The sequence below is a fragment of the Quercus lobata genome, chromosome 2 (assembly GCF_001633185.2).
Source record: "Quercus lobata isolate SW786 chromosome 2, ValleyOak3.0 Primary Assembly, whole genome shotgun sequence".
Taxonomy (NCBI): Eukaryota; Viridiplantae; Streptophyta; class Magnoliopsida; order Fagales; family Fagaceae; genus Quercus; species Quercus lobata.
The window spans coordinates 547,972-567,411 of record NC_044905.1 but is presented as its reverse complement, the minus strand read 5'-3'; positions in this window follow the sequence as shown (position 1 = coordinate 567,411).

The window sequence follows — 19,440 nt, the reverse complement described above, 5'->3', positions numbered from 1 at the left end:
CGAGCACCAAAAAATAAAAAACAACCAAAGAAACTAAAACGACGTATGGGAGCTTACTAGTTGTTGCAGCTCTAACGTGGAACTTTAGAGAAAAACACTGCCCTACCTCCTAGACGGCAAAAGAAAACCCCACCCTAAGTGAGAGAGAAAGACTCCTAGCGAGAGGCGTATACTACTACTACTAAAAGCAATTTAGTTTGGACAAAATTTAGTTACAAAATTGGTTGTAACTTTAGACTACAACCTTACATAATATCTTTTTATTCAATTTGAATTTTTATAAATCCACCCTGTTGGATTATATCTTCTTCTTATATCCTCGTACTTGTAAACTTTATAGAAAATTAAAGATCAATAACTATGTCATCAATAAATTGTCTAAATTGCAAGTTTTTATAGTTTAAAATTATGCATAAAATATAAGTTTATAGATCATATAGTAAATAATATCTAATTGACACAAAAGTTGACATGTGTATTAATAGTGTAAAGAATATGCAATTCAACAATTAGATTTTCAAAATATGCAGTAATGTTTATTTTATTGAGTAAGGTTGTAGACTTATGCTACAATCACTTTTATAGTTAAACTTTGTCTATTCAGTTTTATATCACATGAATTTTTTTTTTTGAGAAACAAACATATATACACACAAGGGAGAGAGAAAACAAAATATAGCTATGTTAGAATAGGTGCCCTCAAAAATCAATATTATACATTTTTATTTGAAAATAAATTACATTTTCACATACATGATTATTATGGGTATTTTCATTGTTTAAATGTGGCATGTAATGCCACATATGTAAAAAAAAAAAAAAAAAAAAAAAAAAAAAAAAAAAAAAATCATTTTTATGGTTTGGGAACAAAAAACAGGGAATAATGTTTTTTCATAAATTATTTAATTATTCTAAGTGTGAATATTTATCAGGGACATACCCAATGGGGCCCAAGGCCACCCCTAATGCAAATTTTTTTTTAGTAGGTAAATTGGGTATTAAAATCAAGTTTAGGGCCTTAGGGCCCCTCTAAGAAAATATCAACCCAGGCTCCAGCCCTACAAGGAAAGATACGCCATTTAAAAAAATAAAAAAAAATAAATAAAAGAGAGAGACGAGAGAGACTGAGAGATTAGCAAGCATCAACCACAACCACCACCATTGGCCACTGACCCACCGACCATGCCGTCGGCCTCTCCATTCCGATCTACCCAATTTCAAGTATTTAAAACCTAATACTGATATGATTTTTCTCTAATGCTGTTTCTCCGCACCATACGTTTGTAGTTTGTGCGATATGTGATTGTGGTGTTTGTGTTTTTTTGCCAAGGATGATTGTGAATTGAATATATGAATAATTGATTAGTGAACGTGTGAATGTGTTTGTGAATCTGTCTCTCACTCTTAGAGACTGAAAATTATATAACTTTGTTGTGAGTAAAGTTATATTATTATTATATACAAAGATTTGGGGCTGTAAAAAATAACATATATATATATATATATAAAATAATGTTCATTTGTTTGATTGCAACAACAGGAACCTGCACATTGCACAAATAGACCAACAGAGGGTAGTGATTCAGGAAAAAACAATCTGATAGTTAGGAAAAGTGTATTAGTAGCGCATTATAAATTCATAATGTTCTTTTTTTGCATCTATGTTTGTTGTTTTATGGATTTTGTAATGTCGTTTGCTTGGCTTTTGGATTAGGTCCATTTAGGATTTAACAAGTTTGGGTATTGCTGGTTAATTTTGTCTTTTGAAATATGGATGTTTTTAATGTGTTTTTGATATTATCAGTGGTACCGGTATCAGGTATGGAAGTGTGAGTTTAGAATGCTAAAAAATATTCATATTCATAATGTCGGTAGTGGGTAAGTAAGGGTGTGTTTGGGGCGTGGGTGAGTAACAAAGATAAAAAAGACAATTAATTAATATATTAAACACGTCACAATTTTTTTTTTCCTTATATTTCCGGCCACCTTAACTTGATATCTTGGGTCCGTCCTTGATATTAATTGAATATAACCACTAGAGCTTACGCTTGCGTAATGTAAGCTCATTGAGGTAGTAACTTTAAGCAAACAAGTGGGTATAATATAATAAGTACATACATTGAACTAGATTCAATGAAGAACATCTTATGAAGTGATCACTGTTAGTTAAAAGGTTGTTTTATCATAATCATATCATTTCAGATTCCTGACCAATTGTAGCACTAGTTAATGGGGTGAATCACCCAAATCTTGAATCAACTAGTAGATCATCAACACAGGGGCCCAATTCATTCTCCAGATGAGTTGGGAGCTGGGGCAGCTAGCGCGCAACCCATTTCTTATTGTCTTCAAACATGAGAGGTTTGTGTATATTTATTTATTATGCACATAACTTTGACAATGTCAATTGGTGATACTATTTCCAAGGCTATATACAAACATGCTGGTTTATATGTGTAATGAGTATAATATGTAAATGCTCAATAATGAATCTACCAGTTTTTAAAGAAGGTAGTATATTTAATTGATTTTCATATTGGAGTTAGACTCAAGAAAAAATTGGCCAATGACTTTTTTCAAAAGTATTTTTGAAAGATATTTTGGAATCCAATAGAATTATGAAATTAAGGGTTGCATAAGCTAGGGACATGACAGTAATATTAATCCAGTCCTAGTGGCATATGGGGAATATAGTGTGGTGGGAGGACAAATATATAAAATTGTAAGTAACAGGACCTCATATGTAATTCTCTAATCTTCAAGGGTCAATTGCAATGTGTTGATGGACATTATTGCAATTTGTAGAAGTCCAAATATTTTCTTGATATGATTGAGATTATTGAGGAATAATTTTTGGAAGAGTTTTAAGCTAAGTCAATATTTAGTTGGTCCCATAAGAATTTAGTGTTAGTTACCCATGTTGGTGGAGTTAAACTTGTCACATTAAACCAAAGTTTAGGCTGCTGCTTGCTCAATTGCTAAATAAATAAACAAAATATTTTTCCTGAGTTAAATCCAAGCTATTGTTTAAATGGTTTAATTCATTTACAACCTTAACAACAATATGACTTAAACTTACAAAAATTTGGTGATTTTTTTTTTTTTTTTTTTTTTCGATAACTTGAAGTTGATTGTATTGATTTGGAATATCACATCACCTATATTCCTTGAACACCTAATAACTTTCCATTGTTTTGTTATTCATTTTATTTTCTTCTTTATGCCTTTGAAGATACTAATGGCAATATATGCGTGATTGCCAAGCACTTGAGCTTTGAACGATCAAGGAATTAATGACACATTATAATATTATATGCACCTCTAGCAGTTACATGCTTCTCTATTTATTTGGATGAAAATATGATGTGGAAAGATTTTAATGGAGGGTATTTATAGGAAACACCATGTATTCTTCCAAATTTTCCCCCTTTTGCCTTAAGTATTCTCTAGTAAGAGAGATTAAAATGTACAAAATGCCAAGAATGCCCAATATTGTCTATCTATTTCATGCTATTAGGTACCCAAAATATAGGTGACTTGTTACTTCATCATCTTCTTCTTCTTGTTTGTTTTTTTTTTTTTTTTGGAAAAGGGTTATTCCACATCAATACAACAAGTGATTAATTGCAAAAATATAACATAAACTCAAAAAGTCTGGTAAAAAAAAATTGTATTAGGTAACTTAATTTTATTGGTTTGGAGTATTATGGGACAAAATGGGCTTCTGCCCTTTTCGGGCAAATTAATTAGCCTTTTGCCCTTCTTTCCATACTAAATAGGGAAATATCCCTCTTTTGAAAATCGAGTTTTTCAAAATCGATTCAAGCCCTATAGTGACTTTTTTAAGGACCTATAGTAACATTTTAAGAACCAATAGTGACGTTTTATAAAATTGCCTATAACTCGATTTCATGGATATCAAGTTACAAAATGCCACTATAGGTCTTTATAAACGTCACTATAGGGCTCCAGAATTTTTTTTTTTAAACTCGATTTTGAGAAACTCGATTTTTAAAAGAGGGCCATTTCCCTATTTAGTTTGGGAAGAAGGGTAAAATGCTAATTAATTCGCCCAAAAAGGGCAGAAGCCCATTTTGTCCAGTATTATGTTACCTCTACTCTTGAAGTACCTAGTGATTTTCCTATGTTTCGTTATTCCTTTAATTTCTTCCTTATGCCTTTGAAGATACTTAGCCATGAAAAACCATATGAGTTCAAGATCGATGCAAATATGTAGTGTTTTATTTTTTGGCGCCCATGGTAGTAAAGTTTTCGTTGGATAGATAATAAAAGGGTTAATTATACTTTTTGAATTTGAAATTTGGTATAGGTTTGATTTTAGCCCCTCAAATTAAAAATATCCCAATTTGGTCATTGAAATTTTGAAAAGGAAGCAATTTGGTCCCTCCATTTTTTTTTTTTTTTAATTTTTATATTTACATGACCAGCTACCATTAATCCAAGAACACCATTTTTAAGGGACCAAATTGGACCGTATATAACAAATATCATGTACCAGAATCAAATCGACCTGTAGATGGAGGGACATAAATTTTTATTTTTTTTTGAAACTTCATGGATTAAATTAATCTGAATTTTTTAAATTTGAAGGATCAAAATTGAACATATCCTAAATATCATGGACCAAAAGTATAAGGTAGAAGAACTCATATACTCACCATGTGATTAAATTTCATTACTCTTTACTGTAAAATATCATAAATGTAATATGCAATGGGTTAATTATTTAAAACAAGAATAAAATTTTCTGATTAGTAAAAAAAATTGAAAAAAAAAAAAATCAAATTAACAGTGACGTCAAAGTCTAATTAGTGAGATTTTAAAAACACTAGATGACAATGGATTAGAGAGGGCCGAAGCCCATTATAACTTTGTTTAATCTAGGAAACATACACTAACACCAAAAACGCTATTAGGAAGAAAGAGAAAATAAACAAAAACACTTTCACACAAACAAAAGGGAGACCAAAAATAGAAAGAACCAACTCCAGAAGATAATAATATTAATGTACAAACGGTATATATATACACACATACATGTATGTATGTATGTATGTATCTGATTCATTATTATCACACTTGTTCAGCAAATTTACATTATGACAAGTTGTAATAATTTAGTCGGATCCAAAAATAATTTAGTCTCAATAATCAAAACACTAGCTCCATGAGAGGTAAGCTAGCTTCTAAAATGCTGCATTAAGTGCAGTCGGTTATTTTCTGAAAAAAAAAGAAAAAGAAAAAGGTGCAGTCGGTTTTAAAATTTGATTTTAGCAAAAGAAGCAAAGAAGCACAAGATCTTAAATTAACCAAGAGAGAGAGAGATTGTGACACCTTGCAAGCAGGTTCATCCCAACATGGAAAGCATCGCCTAGCATCAGCTGGTTCAAGCTGTGTAACTGCCATATTCTTCTTCTCACTATTGTGCTCATATGTACTTGAAATCAAAATAACAACTTAAATAAATACACATTACTAGTAAAATTCTCATTTAGCAGAGAACAGAAGACATTCAGCTCCATTTATAAGTAAATAGTGAAGATTGAACTCATTGCTAGGTTCAATCCCATTAAAGAGAGTATATACATCAACTTAAATCTTTAATTGCTATGGTCAAAGGCCTGCCTGATAATCTCAATCATCATTGGAAATAAGAAATCTAATCATTCTAAGTATATTTGAAAGCACTTTTAAAAAAAAAAAAATTTTAATAAAAATTTTAAATAGAGGTGAAAGAACTCTTAGGGGAGACTGCAATTGAGTAGTTTATATAACACATGAAGACACTACTTAACCCAAAAGCTTAAGCCAATGGGTATGAGCCAAACTATATTATATTAACTACTAACTATTCTCATTTGTCTTTGTTGGTGCAAAATGCAAAAAACAATATTAATGGTAAAATGCTCAAACAGTCTTCATTGTGGACTTCACTACTTAACCCACGCTATTACGCACATCTATATATATATATGTATATCTCTCTCTCTCTCTCTAAAAGCTGAAACATAGCATTTATTGTTACTACACTTCTGTTGAGACACATTAGCAGCCATGTCATCCACTTACTTCCAACTCTCTCTCTCTCTCTCTCTCTCTCTCTTTTAACTCTTTTTCTTTTTATTAATTTTCTTAACTTATTGTTATACATTCTCAAACCTTTTCCCCTCCCTTTTACCCTTTCATTTTCCCACTACTAACTACTTAATATCTCTCTTCTTCTATCCCTTTATTTTCCTTTATTTTTGGCTCTTCTTATTCTCATCTTCTTATTATAAATTTCCAATTCTCTCTCACATTCGGTGCATAGTTTTCTCACACACAAAATGTTGTTTCTCTCTCTTTCTCTCAAAATTTTTTTTTTTTTTTTTCATTTTTTGATGGTCTTTATCTCCTATTATTTGACTCCTATGGATTTGTTGTGCTAAAGAAATCATGGTCCACTCCCAATCCTTTGTGATCATGGTTCAGTGTATCAGAATTTTTTTTTTTTTTTTGGTTGTATTTATCATTAATATTTGTTTGCAACTCATTTGCATCAAGCCACATCATAGAATTCATGTTTGTGATTTCAGCCAATCTGATGTAGATATGGTAGTAAGGAATAAGTATACCACTAATGCTTGGAAAGCCTAAGTATACCGTTGTTAATTGTCAATTACAATTGTTGTTTATTTTATCATTGTTATGTGTTGAATTGAAGTAATGAACCTATATACTTGGCCTAAATTGAACATGACCATGCCAAATTTTGAGATGCATATCCTTTTGAGTTATCAAATATGCCTAGACCGTATAAGTTTCGAAGTTTTCATTAATTTTTTTTTTTGGTTGAGATAATGAGTTCATTTCCAAAGCATTATTGATAATTGTGGATTGAAAAGCTTCATATTACACAATAAAAAAGTGCAAGTATATTTTTAGTTATTGAATAATTAACGGTCTGTTGTAGGTTATTGAATTATTTCAGTTTCATATTATCAACATAAGTTGTTTTCAAAGCTTACTTTAAGTTGATGAATTTTTATATTTTTTAGAACTTTACTTTAGATTGGTGTGATTTAGTTTTGTATTTTTATGATGGTATTTTTTCTTCTTTGATTTAATAGATGCCATCTTATTACATTATAAAGATATTATAAAAATATATTATTATTATATTTATAGCATGACTTGAATAAATTTTTTTTTTTGAGAAACCATGACTTGAATAATTTGATGTTTATTACTATATCTTATATTTTTACTCTTTTTGTTCTTATCTTATTTTTTATAAATTTGTCTCTCTCTCTCTCTCTCTCTCTCTCTCTCTCTCTCTCTCTCTCTCTCTCTCTCTCTCTCTCTCTCTCTCGATTTTTTATTCTTTCTTGCAACTCTACTTTAGGTTGATGAATTATTGTATTTTTTATAACTTTATTTTGGGTTAATACGTTTTAGTGTTATATTTTCGAGTGTTCCATCACAATTAATCTCTCTCCCTCTTATAGTTTTGGTTTGATTTTTGTTTGAGTTACTTAGTTATTTTGTAAATGAGAATTTGAATTTATATAAAAATAAAAATAAAAAGTCTTGGCTATGCATTTGAATGTGTCTATCAATTATTTGAGTAATATTAAGTGCAATTTTGTTATGATTTTTTATTATCATAATAGTCTTCTTTAAGAAAATGAGGAATCTGAATGATTTATTCAAAAAAAGTTTAATTGCACAAGAAAAAAAATTGGAAAAAATAGTGCACTATAACATAATTTCGAATAATATGGACCACGTCATAAATGAATAATATTAATCAAACGCAACCCAAAATAATAAAATGATATATTGGTAGAGTTAGAAAGATGAAATAATTTTAGAAATTGTTTAATTTTTAGGGAAAACAAAATTATCTTCAACAAAATTTAGAAAAAAAATTATATTTTATATCACAATTATAAAATAATTATCTATTCCCACGCATTGTGTGGGTCTATGACTAGTGTGAATAATAGTCCATCAATGGGGTTAGCATGTTATTTTTTTATTGAAAGAATTACACTCCTATCCCTTAAGGTTTGAGAGAATGACACTTTATCCCAACTTAAAGGGGAAAAAAAAAAAAAAAACACTCCTCCCCCTTGACATTTGAAAAAGTTAACACTACCACATTTTGTTTATATTAGTAATGAAATATTCTAAACTTCTATAGGAATCTCTTTACAAAATTTTAATCATGGTTAATAAAAAAATGATCGATTGATTTAGAATAAAAATGCAAAATTTATCAAGTATCAAAACACTTGCAATGGTAAATCTCTCCATAACCCATTGAAAAAAAGAAAAAATAATAATAAGCAAAGTTCATACTTAATATTTTTTAAATAAACTTTAATTAAAAATTTAAAACAATGAATTTTAATTCTGAAATGGAAGATAATTTTTGAAAACAAATGGTAGGTTACCACACAACATTTTAAACAATTTTAATTTAACAAAATTTGGCCAATCGGATGTTAAGATAGGAAAGTGTTTTTTCCCTTCAAGTTTGGGGTGGAATGTCATTTCCCCAAACCTCAAAGGACGGGAGTGTAATTACCCATATTTTATTTTATGCTTAAAAATTGACACACACACCCTAATAGTGAGAGTTATGTAATAAATTTTTTAGTATTATCGTAACAAGCATCACTCGAGTATTGTACCTTGTATAGAAGCCCTTCATTTTGTCGTTCAAAGTTCCTTTAAAAGTGATGGTGAGAAGTCCGATCCTAATGGGAAGTGTGTCAGCAAAGTCCAAAACCAAAATCTCATCCTCCTCAACCACATCAACATATAAAGGCTTCAACACTTGCCCAAGTCCAAAACTTTATTCATTTAGCGTTTTATTTTTAAACAACATGGCACTTGGTTTGGCATGATAAATGCAAACTCAATAAGTCAGTCTTGCGTTTAGATAATAAAAAGGTTGACTATTTCTTTGATTAGCTTAATAAACTAGAGCTCAACAACATCAATAAAGCAAACAAAGCTCTAAACTAAAGTTTAACAAGACATTTTTAGAAAGTTTATATGTATGTTAAAGCAGTTATATTAGTTTAAACTAACTTTTAAAGAAAAAGTGGGTAGGGTGATAGAAAGATAAGAAAGGTTTAATAACCGTGACCTGGTTAGAATTAGAAGAGTTTGCAGTAGCTAGGTGATAAGTGAAAGATAAAGAGGCGGTATCAATGGAGAGTTTAGCCACATTGAGGACGATAAAGCTACTATCTGCCACGATGTTGAGCTCGATAGCTATGGACCCAGTAAACTTGCATGTGCTCAGGTTCGGTTTTAGCCATATGTCGTAGCGTTTCGGGACAGCAAATTTCGGGAGCCGAGGTTGCCCTTTTAATTGCACCATCATTTTTTTGTGAGATTCGAATTTTGCCTTTGCATCCTCCTCTTCCTCTTTCCTTTCTGCATCCTCCTCCTCCTTTTTTCTTTTTGCATCCTCGTCCTCTTTTTTCTTTTTTGCATCTTCCTCCTCCTTTTTCCTTTTTGCATCCTCCTCCTCTTTTTTCTTTTTTGCATCCTCCTCTTTTTGTTTTTTTGCTTCCTCCTCCCTTTTTTTCCTTTTTGCATCCTCCTCATCTTTTTTCTTTTTTGCATCCTCCTCCTCTCTTTTCCTACTTGTGTTCTCCTCCTCTCTTTTCCTTCTTGCATTCTCCTCCTCCTCCTCTCTTCTCCTTCTTGCATTCTCCTGCTCTCTTTCCCTGTCCTATTACAAAAGTTCACAGTAAGGCATCAATGGAGCAGAATGCATGGGAACTGTTAGTTTTTAGACCCCTTAAAACACCAATCATATTAACCTAGGTAATTAGCCAAGTGATTATTTAGTCAAATTAACAAATCTAGGTTAACACAAATATATCATATCAATGTATAGCAGCGGAAAATAAAAAACACAACGATATGATAACCCAGGAAAACCAAACCGGTAAAAAACCTGGGGAGGATTTAACCTAGTTATCTTCAACGTAAAAAGCAAATCCACTAGAAAGAGTCAAAATTTTACAATAGCGACTTAGACCACTAACATCTTATTGCTACCCACCAGTAGAAACTTACTGACACGATGGATAGTAGTTAGGATTGAATTTGTTTAATGAACATTAATTTTTGTAAAGGGCTTTTATTTTGTAAACTTTGAGCTTCTAGTTGTGTTTTGTTACGGATTGCCAAAGGGGGAGTTTGTTAGGTTCTAAAGACTTAGGATTTTATGTATTTAGAACTCTAATGTGTATTGTTGGCAAACCATGATCAAAACAATGTGTTTAGAAGTGTTTTAGTCTTGCTTAAAGTTGTGTATTTTATGTAAAGTTGGAATCGAGCTAATGCAGAAAGAATTATGCATTTCGGCCTGGCTCGATCGATCGAAGCTCGGGCAGAATGTTTTTTTCTGCAGATTTCCAACTCAGCCCTAGTTGTTTTAAAAGGTTTTAGGGTTTTCTAATTTTTCCTAAGTATAAAAGGCAAACCCTAGCCACGTTTAAGTGTTGCTCATATTGCGGTTTGTGTAAATCTCTTGTGAGATCTAGAGGAGCTTTCCTTTACACAAACTTAGGGTTTTCAAGGAGAAGATTTTATCACCTTGATGATCAACTCGGTTGCTGCCATTGAAGCTGAAAGAAAACACAAGTGGGTGTGCTTGTATCTAGTGGTGAATCCAAGAAAGAAGGAGTCCGTGGATTCGGAGCTTGCACGTGGTCGTGTCAGTAAGTTCTACTGGTTGGTAGCAATAAGAAGTCGAGCGTGGGGGCTTGTAAGTCTTATTGTATGAACTTCGATTCTTTCAAGATAGTGAATTCAAGTTTACCTTGAGGATAGCTAACTCAAATCCTCCCCAGGTTTTTATCGATTTGGTTTCCTGGGTGATCATATCTTGTGTTATTTATTTTTCCGTTGCTTTGCATGATATGATCTTTGTAATTGTGATAACCTAGATTTGTTAAATTGGACTAAGTAATAATTTGGCTAATTACCTAGGTTAAATCAATTGTGTTTTAAGGGGTCTAAAAACTATCAAATTTTATTTTGTATTTTGCTTCCTTTCTCTAGCATTCCTTATTATGATTTTATATTTTGATATACTGGTTTCTGTATCAATTTTCTTCTTCTCCTCTCTATTATAAAAAATTATTAAAGAATCAGTTTACTTTGAAAAATGGCAATGAAACTGGTTTGAAACATTCTGATTCTCACTCAGATGCAAAGTGTTGGATGAAATTGAACTTGTATCTCACGTGAGGGAATGGGAATAATGGAATTTGGAATTTAGAAGGAATCAAGGTTTTGCATAATTTTTTTTTTCTTAGTGCGACTACTAGCTACTACTAAAAGCAATTTAGTTTGGACAAAATTTAGCTACAAAATTGGTGTAGCTTAAACTATAACATTACATAATATCTTTTTATTTAATTCGAATTTTTACAAATCTACCATTGTATTACATCTTCTTCTTATATCCTCATACTTGTAAAATTTATAGAAAATTAAAGTTCTATAACTATGTCATCAATAAATTGTCTAAATTGCAAGTTTTTGTAGTTTAAAATAATGCATAAAATATAAGTTTATAGATAATATAGTAAATAATATTTAATTGACACAAAAGTTGACATGTGTATTAATAGTGTAAAGAACATGCAATTCAACGGTTAGATTTTCAAAACATGCAGTAATGTTTATTTTATTGAGTAAGGTTGTAGACTTATGCTACAACCAATTTTGTAGCTAAACTTTTGTTGTGAAATTTTAAAATACTCGCAAGTGTACGAACCGTATCGAAGTATAGTTGGACAAGAACGAGGTCGAACCCACAGAGACTTGTATGAATGTAGGAAAATTAATTAAACCTCAACCAAATTAATCCTAATCTAGTTTAAATAAAAATTGGTTGGTTACAATAAAATAAACTAAGCAAATAATAAAATCAAGCAAATAGTTAAACTAAGCAAAATATATAAAGCAATAAAAAGATGTAAACAATCAAGAGAAAAGAATTAAGGTTTTGGAATCCGCCTTGTAAGTCATATCAGCATATATTTATGATCATTAATTTTTCCCAACTCACTACATGATAATCTAGAAATCAATCTTGTTATCATGGAAAATATCATCATTTAAACCCTTATTTTAAAAATCAAAAGCATGTTCTTCTTCGCTTCTTAAGTATAAAATCAAATCATAAATTGTATCCGTAGTCAAACAAATCACAAGATATATCCGATTTTATAATCAAGAATTAATAAACCAAGCATTCAATTAATTAAGACAAATCCTAAATCATGAGAAAAACATGATTGAACTCATATCTAGAATCTCATCTTAGTCAATTGATATGAAGCAAGAACATTTTAAATCATTAAAGAACAATTATTGTGAGAAAAATCAAATCACATAAATATTACTAATAATCCTTAACAAGGTTTCATCCTCAACCCTAATTATAAATTTAGCTACTCATAGTAATTGAAAGAAAACATAAAAATAAAATACTAATCATTAAACTAAACAAATAGAATAGAGAAAGAAATAGTCACAGTGCTAGAGAAGAGCCATAGACAAAAAGAACACGTTCTGCTCCTACGCACCAGTCCTAGCCGCAGCCTCTACACATTCAGTCCTCGGCCCTCAGCCCTAGCACTAGCCTCCCTGAATTTTGCCCTAAAGAGCCTTTAAATAAGTTAAAGAATCCTATTACAAGTTGAATACCCGTTTGGAGAAAATTCCAGATTTTTAGGCTTCACTTAACCGACTATTTTGGCCCATTTAACGTAAGAATTTGGACTTTTAGTAAACTACAAAGTTGTAGCCCTTTAAGTTATCGTTCCAGCCCAACTTGAATCATCTTGATTGGACATCTGAACCGAAAGTTATGCCAAAAATACTAACTGATGTGCAGTCTGGAATCCTAATCCGAATTGGACTTGGATTTGGCGCAAATTTCCTTTGATTCCTTACTCCAATTGGACTTAAATTTAATTGGGTTGGTCTTTTCTTGAATTCATGCCTGGCTGGATGTAAGTTGGCTTGATTCAATTGGCCTAGCCCCATTTTGCATGTAAAGCCCTTGTTACCTACAACACAAAGATATTATATAATTAGTCACAAAATAACATAAAAGTAAGGCTAAATATGTAGATATGTGAGTACTTTATTGTATATATTTCATGCACATCAACTTTGTCCATTCAATTTTATATCACATGAATTATTTTTTGAGAAAAAAACATACATACACACAAGGGAGAGAGAAAACAAAATATAGCTGTAGGGTCACAATTTGCGGCCCAAGCCCAAAATGTATGGAGCCTTGGTCAAATGAGCCCAATACAATAAATTTGTAAAGAATGGGTCAAAGGACTAGGTCCTAATGAGTTGGACAACAGCTAGTTTGGAATTGCATGACGATCAATCACGAACAAAGTATGCTGTTATCAAAAAACTTTCAGTCCGAGGAGGTTAAATCTATATATAATGATCACTCTTAGATATCAGAATGATTTAGATTGCTATACTATTTTGTCTCTCTCTGTTTTTCCGATCCACTTCCATGAAAAGTCCTACCCCTTATATCTTCTTTTGAATCATCTTTACCCTCCACTTGTTGATCATCTGAACCTCTACTTGAGTTCTTATCCCATTAGACACCCTCTCTAGCTCTCTATGAGTTGCGGTAGCCAAGGTAGCATTGTTCAGAGGTATTCTCCACATAAATGCGGCTAGAAAAGTAGTTGCAGTGCATTTAATGTGGTGGTGACAGCCTTCCCATAGATATTTTTAGGTTTTCTTCCTTCTCATGTTTCCATGAAGCACATCCCTGTCATTGAAGCTTCCTGGAAGGTCACTTTAATTGCTGGATTATATATTTTGAACCATATTCATTAAGTCCCAGGAGGATGTACTCCTCGGGCGACCTTTCATTTGCTCTGTACTAATGGGAATTGGTCTGGGAATATCTCATAATTATTTGCTTCTCCTCGGATCCATTTGTATCCTCGGATAAAGCCCAAGACCCAATATACGGTCTTCGGCCCTTGCCCCTACAATAGCCCCTCAAAACTTCGGTTTTTTCCCCATCCGAGGAGAAAAGTGAGGTTTTGATTTTCTAAATGCTAATACCATTTGAATTTGTTGATCACACGTGTGAAAGTTCCGTTTTTTGTGCATTATGATTACCCCTGACGCTTCGCAGCCCCTGAAGCATCATTAATTGCTCTAGGAGGCGTGTTATCCCCCAGATCCAATGGTGAAGCTTAGATCCAACGGTTGAGCCTCTTTTTGGAAATTTGAGAGGGATAACTCTCACTCATTTCCATTCCCTATATAAAGCCTCGAGAGAACTTGTTTTCCCTTTACTTTATCAATCTTCAAGCTCTCTAGTGATCTCCAGCGCTCCAACTCACATAACTCTCTAAACGATAAAGCTTTCAAAACCTTTTCTTTGAGACTTCTTCGAAAGTCTTTTTTTAAAAAACAACAGAGATAAACATACTCATTCTCGTAAGTTCTTATTCCTTTATATTCTCCCTTTTAATCTCGGCCTTCTTTCTTTTGTTTTAAAAACTTCTTTCTGCGTCATTTCCTTTCGTTCAAATGGGTAGATTTAAGTATTTGGTAGACTCCCCGGCTAGTATGGAGAGCTTTAGGGCCAAGTACCACATCCCCCTAGGAGTAGGCCTACAATACTGTCCCCAAGACAATATACTCACAGATAGAAAAGAAGGTGAAGTTATCATTCCAATGATCGCCTTTATAGAGAGAGGAATGACTCTTCCTATGGGTAGAATAACTAGGACTATCTGCTCAATCATAGGTTATGCCCACATCAATGTGCCACCAATATGTTTAGAGTCTTAGGATGTGTAAATGCACTAAACGACCAAATGAACCTTAGTCTTACATGGCACGACGTTGCCCATTTGTACGAGTGTCACTCCTTTTTAGGGGGATATTATCTCAAATCTCGGTCCGATGAAGTGAGACTGATATCCTGCCTCCCTAAGTCCAACAAAGGCATGAAGGACGATTACCTAGTTGTCTCCGGGGGATGGCACGGTGGTCTTTACTGCCCAGTTAGGGCAGGAACACCAGGAGGGGTACCCTAGGATCAGGTCTCTCGGCTTAGTTTTCTGAGCTTTCTTTACTCATTTTTGATAGTCTGTCTTCTCGGATAATGTTCATTATTGGTTTAATAATGTTTGCCTTCTTGGATGTTTTTGCAGATTAAGATCATGTTTCTCCGAAGCTCAGTTTTGTCAACATCCCCAAGCTCAACTTTTTGCTGAGATTGGAGATATTCGTGAGTGAGGATAATCAACTGCGAGTTGCTCACCTTATCTTAGGTTACGAGCCCTTGTCGCGCATATACTAGGACGCAAGCCAAGCATTGAGAGCAAGTAACCCCCGTCTTCCTCGGATAGATGTTTCCAAACCGGGATTCCTCGTGAGGTGGGATCTACCTCCCGTGGTATTGCCTACTCAACAAAACCCTCCATAGTTTGCGATACCGCTCCAACAAGTTCAGTTCGCAACCGTAGCAGTAGTGGAAGGGATAGCCTTCTCCTCGCATTTGTCACTTGAGGAGGAGATAGACAAATTTCATTTTGTCGAGGAAGAGAGAAAACTCAAGAGGCCTGTGGAGATTTTGGATTCCAAGATCGAGTTCGACAGGCTTTCTACAGCTCATCAGCCAGGACAGACCGCCGCTTTGGTTGAAACAAGCTCTGAGGAAGCAGAGATCATGGACCTTAAGAAGAGGTCGAGCTTGAGGGGTCTGATTGCTAACAGGGGTAAGGGAGCAACTCCACCTGAAGCTCCTAAGACCTAAACTTCTGCCAACCTTCCTCTTCCCCCTCCTCCTCCTCCGTTGACCAAGGTTTGCGCGTCAATCCTGACCCGAAGAAGAAAAGACCACCTCAGGAGCTGGAAGAGGGGGAGGTGCTTCCACAGAGGAACGCAAAACAACAAAAGACTAAAGTCCCTCGAGACAAGAGGTCTAAATCTGTGGAGAGCTGAGACGATGCTGAGGTATGTCGATAGCAGTGTACATGGGCGCCTATGATAGAGATGGACGGGGCCCCTACCCCTTTTGATTCCATGATAAGGGAATCCAATAGGGGGCACTCCACGTATCTGGCCCAAGCCTTAGAGCAGCCCCTCCTCCTACCAAAGGATATGGATGCCCTCTGGCGGATGAGATAGCCTGACCTATTTATGTCTCTAAAAAGAGACCTTGCAATGGTGAGTATAGTTTCATAAGTATTTTAATTCATTTCCCTTTTCCATTCACATATATTCTTTATGTGTAATCCCCTTGTTGTTTTTATGCAGGTCACTCAACAAGTCTTTGTGACCGAAGAATGCATTAGAAACGCCCACAATAAATTTGAAGCCGAGTCTAATTTCCGGCGTGAAGTGGAGAAGGCGTTCGGGTCTGTTAAGGAGGAAAAGACTTAGCTGGCCGAGAAGCTCAAAACCTCTGAGCACGAGCGTTTAAGCGCTGTGGCAGGGCTTAAGACCGCCGAGTGCCTTTTCCAAGCCCAAGCCCAAAATGTATGGAGCCTTGGTCAAATGAGCCCAATACAATGAATTTGTAGAGAATGGATCAAAGAACTAGGTCCTAATGAGTTGGACAACGGCTAGTCTGGAATTGCATGACGATCAAACACAAACAAAGTATGCTGTTATCAAAAAACTTTCAGTCCGAGGAGGTTAAATTTGAATATAATGATCACTTTTGGATATCAGAATGATTTAGATTACTATACTATTTTGTCTCTCTCTATTTTTCCAATCCACTTCCATGAAGAGTCCTTCCCCTTATATATCCTTTTTTGAATCATCTTTACCCTCCACTTATTGATCATCCAAACCTCTACTTGAGTACTTGTTCCATCAGACACCCTCTTTAGCTCTCTGTGAGTTGCGGTAGCCAAAGTAGCACTGTTCAGAGGTCTTCTCCACATAAATGCGGCCAGAAAAGTAGCTGCAGTGCATTTAATGTGGTGGTGACAGCCTTCCCTTAGATATTTTTAGGTTTTCTTCCTTCTCATGTTTCCATGAAGCACATCCTTGTCATTGAAGCTTCCTGGAAGGTCACTTTAATTGCTAGATTATATATTTTGAACCATATTCATTAAGTTCAAGGAGGATATACTCCTCAGACGACCCTTCATTTGCTCTATACTAATGGGACCTGGTTTGGGAATATCTCATAATTATTTGCTTCTTCTTGGACCCATTTGTATCATCGGATAAAGCCCAAGGCCCAATATACGATCTTGGGCACTTGCCCCTACAATAGCTATGTTAGAATAGGTGCCCTCAAAAACCAATATTATACATTTTTATTTGAAAATAAATTAAATTTTCACATACATGATTATTATGGGTATTTTCATTGTTTAAATGTGGCATGTAATGTCACCTATATAAAAAAAAAAATCATTTTTATGGTTAAGGAACAAAAAATAGGGAGTAATGCTTTTTCATAAATTATTTAATTATTCTAAGTGTGGATATTAATCAGCAACGGATCCAATGGGGCCTAAGGCCACCCCTAATGCAATTTTTTTATTTTTTATTTTTTTAGTAGGTAAATTGGGTATTAAAGTCAAGTTTAGGGCCTTTGGGCCCCTCCAAGAAAATATCAGCCCAAGCCCCAGCCCAACAAGGAAAGATACGCTGTTTAAAAAAATAAAAATAAATAAAAGAGAGAGACGAGAGAGACTGAGAGATTAGCAAGCATCAACCACAACCACCACCACTGCCGAGGATGACTGTGAATTGAATATATGAATAATTGATTAGTGAACGTGTGAATGTGTTTGTGAATCTGTCTCTCACTCTCAGAGACCGAAAATTATATAACTTTGCTGTGAGTAAAGTTATATTATTATTATATACAAAGATTAGGTGCTGTAAAAAATAATATATATAAAATAATGTTCATTTGTTTGACTGTAACAAGAGGAACATGCACATTGCACAAATAGACCAACAGAGGGTAGTGATTTAGGAAAAAACAATCCAATAGTTAGGAAAAGTGTGTTAGTAGCGCATTATAAATTCATAATGTTGTTTTTTTGTGTCTATGTTTGTCGTTTTACGGATTTTGTAATGTCATTTGCTTGGCTTGTGGATTAGGTCCATTTAGGATTTAACAAGTTTGGGTATTGTTGGTTAATTTTTAATGTGTTTTTGATATTATCAGCGGATATGGAAGTGTGAGTTTAGAATGCTCAAAAATATTCATATTCATATTCATAATGTCGGTAATGGGTAAGTAAGGGTGTGTTTGGGGCGTGGGTGAGTAATAAAGATAAAAAAGACAATTAATTAATATATTAAACATGTCACAATTTTTTTTCCTTATATTTCCGACCACCTTAGCTTGAAATCTTGGGTCCGTCCTTGATATTAATTGAATATCACCACTAGAGCTTACGCTTGTGTAATGTAAGCTCATTGAGGTAGTAACTTTAAGCAAACAAGTGGGTATAATGTAACAAGTACATACATTGAACTAGACTCGATCAAGAACATCTTATGAAGTGATCACTGTTAGTTAAAAGGTTGTTTTATCACAATCATTTCAGATTCTTGACCAATTGCAACACTAGTTAATGGGGTGAATCACCCAAATCTTGAATCAACTAGTAGATCATCAACACAAGGGCCCAATTCATTTTCCAGATGAGTTGGGAGCTGGGCAGCTAGCACGCAACCCATTTCTTTTTGTCTTCAAACATGAGAGGTTTGTGTATATTTATTTATTATGCACATAACTTTGACAATGTCAATTGGTGATACTATTTCCAAGGCTATATACAAACATGCTGGTTTATATGTGTAACGAGTAAAATATGTAAATGCTTAATAATGAATCTACTAGTTTCTAAAGAAGGTAGTATATTTAGTTGATTTTCATATTGGAGTTAGACTCAAGACAAAATTGGCCAATGACTTTTTTCAAAAGTATTTTTGAAAGATATTTTGGAGTCCAATAGAATTATGAAATTAAGGGTTGCATAAGCTAGGGATATGACAGTAATATTAATCCAGTCCTAGTGGCTTATGGGGAATATAGTGTGGTGGGAGGAAAAATATATAAAATTGTAAGTAATGGGACCTCATATTTAATTCTCTAATCTTCAAGGGTCAATTGCAATGTGTTGATGGACATTATTGCAATTTGTAGAAGTCCAAATATTTTCTTGATATGATTGAGAATATTGAGGAATAATTTTTGGAAGAGTTTTAAGCTAAGTCAATAACCTTAAAAAATGCTATTTATAATTACAAAAAATTAAAAAAAAAAAGAAAAAAAAAAAACGAAACACTGTCTACAATATTTAGTTGGTCCCATAAGAATTTAGTGTTTGTTACCCATGTTGGTGG